This window comes from Mandrillus leucophaeus, unplaced genomic scaffold (assembly GCF_000951045.1).
Source record: "Mandrillus leucophaeus isolate KB7577 unplaced genomic scaffold, Mleu.le_1.0 Scaffold1111, whole genome shotgun sequence".
In the NCBI taxonomy this organism is placed as follows: Eukaryota; Metazoa; Chordata; class Mammalia; order Primates; family Cercopithecidae; genus Mandrillus; species Mandrillus leucophaeus.
Window position 1 is genome coordinate 914,210 of NW_012099333.1, and position 14,617 is coordinate 928,826.

Consider the following 14,617-nt stretch of genomic DNA (forward strand, 5'->3'; position numbering starts at 1 on the left):
GCTACCTGACTTCAAAGTATACAAGAAGGCTACAGTAACCGAAACAGTATGGTACTGGTACAAAACAGATATACAGACCAAGGGAACAGAACAGAGACCTCAGAAATCACATCACACATCTTCAACCATCTGATCTTTGACAAACCTGACAAAAACGAGCAATGGGGAAAGGATTCTCTATTCACTAAATGGTATTGGGAAAACTGGCTAGTCATATGCAGAAAACTAAATCTAGACCCCTTCCTTACACCTTATGCAAAAATTACTTCCAGATGGATTAAAGACTTAAATGTAAGACATAAAACCATAAAACCCTAGAAAAAAACCTAGGCAATACCATTCAGGAATCATTAATTTTTATGAGGTCAAATCTGTTAATCTTTTAGTTTATAGAGATTTCACCTTTTGGCATTATGCCTTAGAAAGGTCTTCTCAACTCAGAGATCAAAAAAATATTCTTACGTTTTTTAAAAATTAACTTTTTATTTTAGAATAGTTTTACAGAAAAGTTGCAAAGATAGTACAGAGATTTCTCATATACTCTGCACTCAGTTTTACTCATTATAAACAATGGTACAATGCATTGTCACAACTAATATACCACTATTGATACATTATTATCAACTGAAGGTCATGTTTTATTCAGATTTCCTTTATTTTTACCTAATGTCCTTCTTCTGTTCTGAGATCTCATCCAGGATACCACATTGCATTTGACCATCATGTCTCTGCCGGCTTCTGTGGGTGTGACAGTTTTTCAGACCGTTCTTCTTGATAACCTTTGCATTTTGAGGTGTACTGGCTAAATATTTGCAGAAAGTCTCTCAGGTAGGATTTGTCTAATATTGTTCTCATTATTGGATTGGGATTATGGGTTTTTGGGAGACAGAATATAGAAGTAAAGTTCGGCGTCATTATATCATATCAAAAATACACACCATCAATGATAAGCCGCGTTTATATTAACCTTGATCATCTGAAAAAGATAGTGTTCATCAGGTTTCCACTGTAAAGTTACTCATCCTCTCCCCTACTTTCTCATATGCACGGCTCAAATTTAAATTGTAGGGAGTGAATGCTTGAAAATCCTTGACAGTGGAGTATCTACACAAGTTGTCTGGTATTCCTTACAGGAGATTTGTCTCTTTTCTCCTATTTGCTTTTTCAATGATTTATTTACATGTGTATAAACTCATGGAGTTTTTTTCATGCTTGAAGTTATAATCCAATACAATGTTATCGATTTCATTGCTCAAATTGTTCCAGTTTTGGCCATTGGGAGCTTTCTTTTTTCTTTTTTTTACTTTTTACTTTTTTTTTTTTTTTTGGAGAAACTGTCTCGCTTTCTCACCCAGGCTAGAGTGCAGTATCATGATCTCGGATCTGCAATCTCCACCTCCTGGGTCCAAGTGATTCTTGTGCCTCAGCCTCCTGAGTAGCTGGGACTATAGGCACATGCCACCACGCCTGGATAATTGTTGTAGTTTTAGTAGAGACGGAGTTTTGCCCTGTTACCCAGGTGGGAGCGCTTTTCAGTTGGCTTTTGTCAAAGGGTTGACATTCCCCAATCACTTGGTTTTGGAGCACCTCCTTACTTCCCGACACTACAAAGAGCTCCAGGCTATTCTTGTATGTTCCTTTCCCAACTCTACACTCAGTAATTTCTCCAAGGAGCCTTAGTTCCTTTTATTGTAGGATGTTATTAGAAAAGAAAATTTGAATGCTGGGTTTGCACACTGCTACTGGAGAATCCTTGTTTCTAGATCCTCTCAGCTGACACAGCAAGAAAGTATATGTACAATCTGTGTATATATCCATATCAATGATTATATATGTTGATTGTAACATCAATGATTATATATATCCATTAACATCTTTATTAAGCTAAACATGAGGTCCTACTCATGTCTCTCACTGTAGTCTACAACCACATTCTTGATTCTAGCCTTAGTCTTTTACTTATCTGTAAATTCTCACTCCTCTAGTAACAATCCTGGTTCCAGCAACTACCATCCTTTTACTTATTTTTCCAATCTCAGCCTACATGTGTACTGGTTTCAGAGTTGGTCACCCGAGACTCCGTAGAAAACAACTTTGCAGGTAGAGTTCAGTGCTATATACAGTTTTATTTGTTTTTAGTGTAATGGTTCCAGTCATTTTCAGAGTTACTTAGGTCAGTATGTCTTTTTCCTTGCCCCTACATTGTTGTATTTTACACAAGTTATATCAAACATTTGTAACACAGCTAGATTGTTTTCTCACAGTTCCATCTTATTCTGGCATCCCATTCCCTCCTGGTTGGCATTTTTGAGGTGCTATATGGATTTTGACAAATGCAGTGTCGTGTATGCACCACTGTAGTGCCATATAAAATAATTGTATTTATTTTTATATTTTTTGATTGTTAAAATTATTATTGTTGGTGTTTTCTCTTTATTATATCTTACACACCCTTATGTCAAGGGCTGACTCAATAATCACAGTGAGAGAGCCACTCTGCTATGTATAAAACCCTCACCCAGAAGCAGGCTGTCCAAGAATGGTTTAGCACCAGGTTCCCCAGGAATGTACATGGAATAATTTTATAGCCATCAAAAATCCCCAGTGCTTCACCTTTTTAACCTCCCTCATCTCCAAACCCCTGGCAACCATAGGCTTTGCCATCTCTATAGTTTTACCTTTTCCAGGATGTCATGTAAGTGGAATAATACAGTATATAGGCTTCTCGGACTGTCTTCTTTCACTTAGCAACATGCACTTAAGATGGATACATCAATGTTGTTGTGTAGAGTTATTAATTGTTATTTTGGATTTATCCTTTATTTTACCTAATTCTTTTATGATTTCAGTTTTTACAATTAACTCTTTAGTCAGTTTGGTATTTATTTTGGTATATGGTTTGTGATAGAAATATAAATTTCCCTCCAAATAGTTAACAAATTTTGTATAATTTATTGGAAGGATTGTTTTCATTGAATTTGAGTTGAAATACTTTAACATAACTAAGTTGATGTTCATGGGATGGTCTGTTTCTTAGCTTTCTAAGGCTCAATTTTTCTGTTATTTAATTCTTATGCTACTCCCAAAGTATTTAAAATATTATAATAATTTAATATTATATATTTAAATATTAAATTATATAATGACCTCTTTATTCTTCTTCATCAAGTCTTTCTTTTGAATGAGTTTTAGATTTGTTTTCTTTATTATAAAAACCACATTGCGATTTGGAACAGAACTAAGTTTACAAGCTAAATTAAGGAAGAATTGATATCTTTACAACATTGTGTCTTTCTTTACCTAAATGATACATCTCTTCATGAATTTTAACTTTTTAAATTGTTCAGTTTTCTTCATTTGAAACTTGCATATATTTTATTATTTCTAGATACTTGCATATTTTTTGGCATTGTGAATTTTTGATGTATGCTGTGCATTTTCAATTACATTTTCTAAAAAGTTAATTTCTTATATGTGGGGGAGCAATTAATATTTACATTCTAACACATAGTATGACCTTTTATTAGATTTTAAGTTGTCTTTCATAGACAATTATATTCAAATAATGATGCATTGATATCTCCTTTCTGAATTGTGTATCTCTTTCTTTTACTTATTCTACTGGATGGAACTTTCAGATGAGTGAAACTAGTAGATTATTTTGTCTTTCTTCCTACTTTTAATAAAAATGCCTGTAATGTTCAATTTAAGGAATTTATTTTAAAGGCAACACAGATTTTTCCCATTCAGAGAGATTCTAAGAGCATACTTGATTTTGCAAATGGCATAACTATGAATTAATTTATCTCTTATAAAACAAATCATCCCTATACTTACTGTTTACTTTAGGAAAAACATACCAATATCTGCTTTTATTTTTTTCCCAGTTTTATCAATATATAACTAGAATATCTTCTTATTGCTAACAACAGGAGTACTGGAATTAAATCTATTTGCAGTACAGCATTGAAATTGAACACAGCACTTTAAATTTCCCAGTTACTTACTTTTCTAGCTGTACTACACCATCCATGTTGCAGTACATTTTGACAGAAGTCTGTTTGTTTACCTATGCAGACAAAACATACCATTTTGGCTATGAATGTGTTGGAATTTAAGCTTTTGTTAATTTACATAAACTTAATTTCTTAAACTTAACACTTTATGGTTAAGTTTAAGATATAATTGCACACTAGTCTGTGTCCATTCTGATTGGTTAAATATTTCTTCTTACTGATTGTTGACTATACTATACCAGTAATAAATATATTTGTATGACCATAAACATTTTGACTATTGTAAGATAATCAATCTTTTATTTTAAAAAAGATTTTCATTCTCTAGTGCCATGCAACATCACATTCCTAGTTACTGGAACATGAAATCAGTTTCAGAATTTCGATGTACTAGAGGGAGATATCTCTCTCTTTCTCTATCTGTGTGTGTGTGTGTGTGTGTGTGTGTGTATTATATATATATATATATAAGCTAAAACTTGTTCTAAGTCAATATATCAATCAATATCTACTGAGTTTCCAGTATCATCCGGGTCAGTAAGTGCTGTTGAATAGATAAGAGGTGTATAAACCCTTTGGTGGACAGACATTTTCGGTCCAGAATTCTCATAGGGAAAGGACAGGCCTGTAGTATTTGGTACAATTTAAATATAAGAACATTATCTTCCTTTTCTTTTTCTCCCCAAACTCAGTATTTCCTTTCATCTGCAAGATGTCTCTGTTTTCCAGTGTGGAGTCCTGGCAGTTAAGGTTACCTTGCCTTTGCAGTTTACATTGGTGATGGCTCAGAAGACCGCCCAGGTTCAACGAATGACAAATCATTACTGACTGTACAATGTAATTAAACAACACAAGCATTGATTAGCGATGAGCTAAACCTGAGACCAAAAAGTGGGAGACCCAGAATAGCTGGCACCACTTCTCATTGGATCTGTCTGAAATGGAAGATGTTTGCCCCTGCAGGCATGGCGCGAGGCCCATTGTGCATTTCCATTAGAGACCCACACTGGATCTGAGCATGCCATTGATGTTGGCCTATTTATGAAAGGCTGTTGAAAGAGGTTTCAGAGCTAATTGAAAAGAGATGTTTCTGAACTACAGTCACTTCAAAAAACATAGCTCCAAAATCTGTTTCAATAGTTGGAAAATTGGTGCATTTCCATAATTTACACATGAAATTAAACAAATGATTTGAAATGAAAGCTTCATGGGCATTTAGTAAGACTTGGTTCTTTAAAAAAATTATTAATTGAACAGTTGGCTGAGTTTATTATAACAGTCCTTCCCCACATCTATCTGTGCTTCCGTTATTTAGTCTATTCCTGTTTTCAGGGATGTCAATTGCAGTTGCCTAAATCTACCTTGTCTGAAGACAAGGAATTTAGCCTGAACAGGATGCTGTCAACTACTGTTCAGTTTCAAATTTTTATCTTCTAGGAAAAAGAAATCTCTCACAACCTACTTTGCAAAAAAAAAAAAAAAAAAAAAAAGTAATAATAACAGCATCTTACACAAGTTTCCACAAGATTTTCTCAAGGTAAAACTTAATAGAAAAACTCTAGGGCGAGCCGCACCTCGACCACACTGAAAATTGAGTGTATTTATGTGAACAGAATGCAAACATAATTATTAAAAAATGTTCTCCCCCAGGCAATTTTCAATCAAGATCTGAAAGCATTAGCAAGCACTGATTTCTTCCATATCACTTGTACTTATTATTGGACCTGATTTTTGTCTATTCTTAAAGCAGAAATCGAGGTCTGATAACCGAAGCTGGTGTGGCCAAGTTTACAAGTTACCCATTGCCTCTAGGGGAGGGAAAGTAGGGACTAATATATAGCTCTTCCTCAAAGCAAAGGGGGAATCAGGTTCATTGCTATTATCTCAATTATCATAATTACTCTGTCCTTAATGTTTTAACAACTTTTTTTTTTTTTTTAAGTTAGGAAGACTAGTGCCAAGCAATTTACCTGGTTAGGCATGTAGTTGGTGCTAAACCAGACATGAGATACAATTTATCACCAGTCTCTTATTCTGGCGTGGTTTAAAGCAAACAATCAGGTTTTAAAAGTTTAACCACTAAGGGGAATACGAAGTCGCAGTTTCTATGACTGATTGAGAAGGGTATTTAAGGCTTAATTGTCATAACATCAATTAGATTTTACCACAACGGAGATAATTTGATTGTTTGATTGAAGTAAATGAATTAAGACGGTAGGTGCAGTTACTTTGGGTATGTGTCTGACTGAATTGTTTTAGCTTTGGAGAAACTTAGTGCCACTTTTTGTCTGACAACAGAAAATGTCCTCAAGTTATTTCTTATTCTGGTTCGAGCACTTAGTGGACGTTTTGTAATTACATAACCTTATCTGCTTCTTGAGAGCTAGAGTGACTCTGAGAGATCCCAGGACATCAGAAGAGCTGGGACAGACGATAGGAATGTAGGAAAAGGAGTGAGGCAGTCCTGAAAATGATTTGCCTTAGATGCTAAGGCGAGGGTTCAAAATTGACTTGGGGTGGTGTAGGAAACATAAAAGACTTTATGATTCTGCCTCCTCCATGCAGACATGGTAAAACTCAGTTTTAGCCTTCCTTTCAATAGATGATCATGAGCTACAGTGGTAGAGTTTTGGAGCCTCTCGCCTTAACTATTCATCCCTAGCTCTATGGAAGCCTTTAACACATGTACTCTCTCTGTGTTTTGTTTTTGTTTTTGTTTTTGTTTAAATTAGGACTCTTAGGTAACCCCAAGCTGCATTTTGTGTTTGATCCTGAGTGGATTTAATGGGGATATGCTACAAGTCCAGAGGTTTAAGAGGGAGAAAGGATGAATGTACCTAACAGTGGTGGACAGTGAAAGACTGGGAACCAATGTGATCTGATTTGAAAGGCATCAGGTAGATCACAGGACACATGGGAGTTTACATACAATGATTGTTTAGAAATAGAAAAAAAACAGCAATATATTTTAATAGGTCCTAATTCTGGTATCTTCTTCTTAACTAAGCATTCATGGGAGAAGAAATGAAAAGGAGGAGAGAGCTGGTCAATTTAACATCGATCCAGTGCTTATGATGTGTGAAGTACTGCACTAACCTTAGCCTGCATTATCTCATTTAGTCCTCATAGCGTCCTGTGAAGGAGACTCTGTTATTATTTCCATTTTGTAGACTAGGAAACTGTTCTCAAACCATAGAGAGGATCAGGTTTATATCCAATGTCAAAGTCACACCTTGGATTGCAAACCTAGCTATATTTTATGCCTAATAGCTTTCAAGTATATTAAAGTAAAGCAAAAAAAAAAAAAAAAAAAAAAAAAAAAAAAAAAAAAAAAAAGAGAGCACAGGAGAGGAAAATAGAAAGTGAGTTTATAGAGTACAGACCCCAAACCAGTATTTGTATATAATCTGACTCTCTGGAAGTTCCATGTTTTCCAAATGATTTTCCCATTATTTTCCATGGCTGCCTATGAGAGCTAAGCTTGTAAGGAAATGGAGTGGGTAAGCTATCTGACAAACCCAGAACCAATTTACCAACATGGCTGAAATCATATGATTAGGAAGGATCATATGCATGTGCACGTGCACATGGCTGAGCAACTGTGAAGCAGAGATTAAGGGAGACGTTCCCTTATAAATCATAAATACAATCTGAGAATAGTATGCAATTAAGCAATCTCTGGACATCAGTATGAATCATTTTTATGGGTAGCAGAGGACTTTTCAAAAGCAAATGGTAAGTCTATTTTCTTCATGGAGTTTATTTTTATATCTTTAATTCTTCAAAATGTTGTATTATTTCCAAGTGAGTAATACGCTTATGTGGTCTAAGCAGAAAAAGTGTTATAATCAATTATGCATGGAGAAGGTTTGCTCACAGAACAGTTCTTGTCCCCACTGCTTCCTCTAGATAATCACTTGCTTAAATTCTTCTATATACTGCTAATATATAAAAGCAAATATGAATATCTATTCTTATGAGCCCCCTTTTTACACAAAGGTAGCATACAAGAGATATTTCATTAATACCTTGCTTTTTTCTCCTAACAATATATCCTGGATGTTTGGAGATCTTTTCATACCAACACAGAAAGTGGTCTTTCCTCTTATACAGCTGTATAGTATTCAGTTACATTGTGTAATATACTATAGTTTAATCCATCACTTCCCTATTTATGGGCACCTGGGCTGTTTCCAATTCTGCAAACAAATAACCCTGTACAAATGTCGTTTTGTATGTGAGCAAGTGTTGCCATAAGATACATGACTAAAAATTAAGTTGCTGTGATAAACAGTATTTATATTTGTAATTGATAGATATTGCCAAATTGTACTCCACAGCAGTTGTATCAATATAATAAATTCTATGGATAAATCTTGATTTTCTGTTTATAAATGTTGATTAATTCTTATGAGAGGAGATGTCATGTTGGCAAACGCAAGGGGTTTCAAATCAGGGAATTGTGCTGGGTTACTGTAGCACTCTGGGCCTTATTAACCTAATCCATAATGAGAAGGAGTAGAGTGTAATCATTTATAGGGTTTATTCCTCCAAAAGCTTTTTAAAATAATAAGCTTTCTTGAGAGGACAACGCGGGTGGATCATGAGGTCAGGAGTTTGAGACTAGCCTGACCAACATGGTGAAACCTGGTCTCTACTAAAAATACAAAAATTAGCTGGGCGTGGTGGCATGTGCCCATAATCCCAGCTACTCAGGAAGTGGAGACAGGAGAATTGCTTGAACCTACAAGGTGGAGGTTGCAGTGAGCTGAGATTGCACCACTGCACTCCAGCCTGGGTGACAGAGTAAGATTCCATCTCAAAAAAACAAAACAAAACCAAACAAAAATAATAAGCTTTTATATTTCCTGTAGTTATCAACACTGTGTACTTCATGTTTAACTTTACCCCAGTTCTGTGATCTTTTCCAATATTCAAAAGTAAAGCAACACCTTCCAATAGCTGTTTCACCCAGAAAAAGTTCCCTAAGAATGATAACTACTGTTAGTTACAGTGCTGAAATGAAAGGAAACTTAGGTGCTACCTAGAGTAGACTTTGGCTGCTGGTTGGTTTGAACAGTTCTCAAGCATCACATTTCACTGCAGCTGTGGTGTGTGCTAGAGGCTTACGGCATGGTTAGCAGCTGAACTAAGCTTCATCAGGTAAATAGCTACATGACTGTGATGCAATCCATGTCAGGTGCTCCCAGCCTGGTATTTTGACAGGCAGGCACTATCAGCCAGCCATGAAGAGCCCGTCTATTGCACATACACTGTGGTGGGCTCTCCAGTAAAGATGCTAAAAGGCATCTAGTTGGCAAATGCAGGAGGAGGCTTGACCATATTAGGAGTAGGCTGGATCTTGCTGTGTGTTCTGGTTTGAAGTCTGGGTGGGTATGCATTATGGTTTTGGAGAGAAGGCAGCAAAAAGGCCAGTCTTTCTTGGTAGTCTAAATTTTCTATTTTGCCATCTCATTGCAAAACTTCAACCACCTAACATTTTCAGTAGGTTGATATCCAAATAAAAATATATTTATCATGGGCTATCCCATTATGTGTAAAAATATCCCAGTCTCTTTTTTTTTCCTGCCACTGTAAGTTTTAGCAATAGAGAGGAGAAATCTTGTGGCAAATAGAAAAAGGGAAGGGATGCAGAGAAAGTACTATTTGTTGATTGCCTACTTTCTGCCAAACTGAGCTGGCTGCTTTACATGTAAGCAAAAATGGAAGCTAGGTTTTGTTTCCCCCTGGGATTAGCAAACTCTTTTTGCTGCCAAAGTTCTTAGTAGCCTTTCAGAATCAGGAAACGAAGACCAAAATTGAACACTACACTAGGTGCATACATTATTATATGACAGGAAGAGAATATTATTGAGAAGCTGATCGTGTTTTAGATGTTGTATAGAACACTGTGAATGCAACAAAATTAATTGTCTCTGTGCAGATAAATCTTGCTAGAACACTGAAGTTATCAAATCTCCATCTCTTCAAAGCCCCGTACCTATATTTCTCCTTATCAGGGGAAAAAAACACACACACACACACACACACACACACACACACACAGAGAGAAAGATAATAGTTCCCCAGGAGTACATATCTTGTCTTATTTTTTCCTTTTTATCTCGCAGATAAAAATTGCAATTTGAAAAGATAATTCTTCCCAACTGCCAGACCCCATTAGAATTTCTTCAGCTTGATGTTCTTTAAGGTAAACATACCGTATGCATTTACTGCAACCAACTCATCGTATTTACATTTTGATTGTCGAACACTGTACAAATTGCACATAATTGCCTTCTCTATGGCTACAATCTTGCTATTTGAAACTTTTGAAAATCTTCCTCATCTGGAATTTAGTAACAGATTAATCTTCCCATCAAATAAGGGGACAGGAAATTATCTTCTGCAGTTGTATCCTGTGAGGACACTACTAATTAGAAGCCATTTCCTGCTCTCTGACCACTTTCTAGCAGCACTCCCTGGAGGTCCAAGACATGTCACGTGATTTCATTTGAGCTGAAGTCCTTGGTGGTCAGTAGAAGTTGTCTATGTGCAGCATTTGGAGATGGTAGGAATCCAAATTATTTCCAGATTTGTGTTGTCTGTAGAGCAGGGTTTCTCAACCTTGGCATTACTGATATTTTGGACCAGAAAATTCTTTGTTGTGGGACTGTCCCTGGCAGTGTAGGATGTCTAGCAGCCTCCCTGGGCCTCTACCCCCTAGATGCCAGTAATGTTTTGACAACCATAAATGTCTCCAGACATTGCTGAAGATCTCCTTGGGGACAAAAATCACTCCTGTTTGAGAACCACTGATGTAGAGAAATTTAAATTATATTAAGTATCCAAATGTGGGTGAACTCACTGGCAATGTTAAAATGCAATCATTTGGATGAATTTCTTCCCTCTCTCTACACAAATGCCAGAAGGAAACTGGTTCACACATTAGCTTCTTTCCCCAAATTTCTGTCTGGTTTGGTGGAATCGGAACAGAGGTTAGACTTCTCTGATCCATTTTTTTTTTTTAACAGCAGTAGTTCTAACTTTCTTTTAGAAGTCTCCAGAGTCCACGTCTAGTTTCTTTCCAACAAATGAGGTTGGTGACCTCAAGACAGTAAGTGTAATTTCCTGGAATGACAGTGAAATTCATTTTGGTATTGATAAGAATTAGAAGTAACCTGTTCTTTAGCTTCTGTCTTGGTCTGTTTGGTTGCTATGACAAAATATCACAGATTGAAAGCAACAGAAATTTGTTTCTCATAGTTCTAGAGTCTGGGAAGTCCAAGATCAAGATACCAGCAGATTTGGTATCCAGTAAGGACCCACTTTCTGCTTCATAGAACAGGGCCTTTTCACTGTGTCCTCGCAAAGTGAAACAGGCAAGTAAGCTCTCTGAAGCCCTTTTATAAGGGCATTAATCCCATTCATGAGGGCACTAACCTTATTACCTAATCACCTCCTCAAAGGCACCACCTGCTAATACCATCACCTTGGGGGTTAGCATTTCAACATATGAATTTTAGGGGTACACAAATATTCCAACTATAGTGGCTTCCATCATCATGTCTGAATGGGTTCAGAGAAAGATATAATCATTTATATCTATCTCTTAAACATATGTTTGCTATTTTGAATGACAAATTATTTTCTAGTTGGGGGACAAAGGACACTTGGTCCCAATAATCTATTTGTAAGCTTCTTTAATCACACAGCCCACTATACATACACCTGACAGCAATTTTAACCCTAATGGTGCTTATTTATTTATATATCTACCTCTCACTTACAGATATCAATTTCTTAAAAGTAGGAACAATGTCTATTTTATGTTTGTCTTCATTATCTAGTACAGCAGTTGGAACATATGGGGCCAAAATCACTAGACTATATATTCCATGAGAAAGGAACTATATCTAGTTCACCACTGTTTCCATAGGACTTAGCATTTTCCTGGCACATCATGGGCACTCAATGCATGTTTATGGAATAAATAAATGATTGGGAACCACACTGGAAAACTGGAATTAAATTCTAGGTGCACAGGTTAAATGGATTTTGACTTCATAGTTCAAATGAATCCAAGCTAACTCAATTTTACTTGTTTCAGCTAGAGTTTGGGGAAAAAGTACTTTGCCTGCTTTTTTTTGATTTGCTTTATTTATAGGCAACCCAAAAGAAAGATGTGGGAAGTCTAACTAAATGCTCACAAAAACACTTGACATCTAATGAATAAGTGCAAATTGGTGTGACCACAGCTTTCTTCTCATGAACCAAGGGTCCTATATCTACTCCAGCTGAAAGGAATGAACACTTTCTTTCATTAGAGTCTCTTTTCTCCTACAGTCTGCTTTAAAAGGCAGTTTAGAATAGTGGTTAAGAGAGCAGACTCTATAGTCAGACTGATCAAGTTCATATTACACTATTAATTGGATGTGTGACCTTTCAAAAATTGCTTAACCTTGCTGTACTTTAATATTCTTATCTAATAGATACCTAAGTTTAAAAATGGTACCCACTTCATAAAGATATTGATGGGATTACATGGATAAATGAGTAAGTTGCTTAAAACTCTTAAAGGGTATGCTATGTTAGATAGTACTTTACTTTTTAGATGGAGATCTCTATATATTTCTCTGTCTATAATAAATTCAGTTAAAAAAATTAGACTTTTTTTTTTTTTTTTTTTGAGTCAGAGTCTTTTTCTATCATCCAGGCTGGAGTTCAGTGGCGCAATCTCAGCTCACTGCAACCTCGCCTCCTGGGTTCAAGCGATTCTCCTGCCTCAGCATCTGTAGTAGCTGAGATTACAGGCACGCGCCACCATGTTAATTTTTAGGTGGCATTTTTTGTATTTTTAGTAGAGATGGGGTTTCACCATGTTGGTCAGGCTGCTCTTGAACTCCTGACCTCAAGTGATCCACCCGCCTCGGCCTCCCAAAGCACTGGGATTACAGGCTTGAGCCACTGCACCCGGCCTAGATTAATTCTTATACTACCCCAAGTTTAAACATATTTGAATAAATGATAAAAAAGCGAAACTCCACTCTATTGAAATTCTTAGGAAAAGAATATCCAAATTGTCAGCTTTTGAAGGCAGGAAAGGCTCATGTCATTGCGGAGACATAGCTGGCCTTGTGGCTTTAGCAAAAATGAGATGCTAATGAAGGATGCAAAGGGAACAGCTGTAGGGGAAACAAAGGTATAATGCAGCAGAAATTGAAGACTCGAGGCCTTCTATTTTGTAAATATTTGGATTGGTAGAAATTTGTTAATTGAGGCAACTGATTTTCACCTGAAAGTGGTAGCAATATCTAATTCATTAAATCCTGAAATAACATCCTTTGGGCCAAATGGGGTCATTCCATTCTTAACCTCTTAGTGATATATTAACAGTTGGAAAGCATTTGGACGCATATCTTAAAAAGTGCCTTATTAACAGGAATACATGGCGGAAAAAAAAATGCACAAACCCACACTTGCACTGAGACGGGGGAAATGCCTCCATGGCCTCCAGCTCCTGTCCTCCTCTTCAGTAGTATTTTAAGGTCTGTGTTTAATATTGCCAAGCCTACTTGAGTGATAAATGTAACTGTATAAAAATTACTTATTACAAGCTGTCATGTTGCCTCACTCACATCGGCTGGGCTGGAGGCATTGTACATAAAACTTGAATCTCTACCTTGACAGCGTCAGCCGCACTGGCTTTAAAGTAAAATGCTTTCAGTCATGAATACAAAACATAATTTACCTTTTCATAATACTTCAGTTTGAAACAAGTTGGAAAGCTCGTGTTACTGTCAGACCTGTACCTGAGCCTAGTAGGGAACCAGTGAATTCCAAGCTGTCACCTGAAACCTACTGCTGCTTCCCTGCAGTCCTTTGAAGCAAACTTAAGCTGTTAAATTATGGGGCCTCTAATTTTTAAAGTCGTATTTATGTGTAATTCCTTTTTGCAACTTTGCAGTGACAACATGTTGTCAAGGTGGATTAGCTCATTTTCTAAATTGGTATTTGTATTGGAATTCCTGATTGAATGAATTTTTCTCCTCTTGAAGCTCTTAGGCCCCTTCTAGCAACTATTCGTTCAAGAGGTCAGGAAGCTTTCACTGACAGATGTATATTTTCAAAAAATGAAACCCTTAGCCATTTGCAAACACAGTCAAGTCTACCGTGAGTTCTCTCAAACCAGCAAAAGCTTTCAGACCAGTGGCCCAGTCAGCAAGTGAATCACCACCATTCGGGGACTTGTGGGTTAGTTTCGAACCTCTATTTAATCGAGCCTCTGACTACAACCTGCAGATGTCAGCCAGATGGAAATTGAATGTGAAGGTTCCAAGGAGCCTCTCCGCAGTACAGCTGATTCATTGTGACTGTTTTTATGGCTGGTCATGGTGCATACAGTATGTGAGGATCCATCTGCGGGGGTGTCTGCCCACCAGCCTCTATGCCACGTCGGCAGACCTGGCCCCCACCAGAATGCAATGGGGATGGAGCTGCAGATGCCGCGCGTTAGCCCAATTCCTTTTGACAATGTTCACATTCAGTTAGGGCCCAAAGTGCTTGTACTTGTCAGCTGGGATAAATGATGAAGAAAATAG

General features: G+C 36.8%; 1 pseudogene; it reads right to left on the reverse strand.

The window, feature by feature from the left end:
- The window catches only part of LOC105549284, a 122,284-nt pseudogene extending 107,875 nt beyond the window's left edge, over nucleotides 1-14,409 (reverse strand).
- Nucleotides 14,410-14,617: the final 208 nt, after the last annotated feature.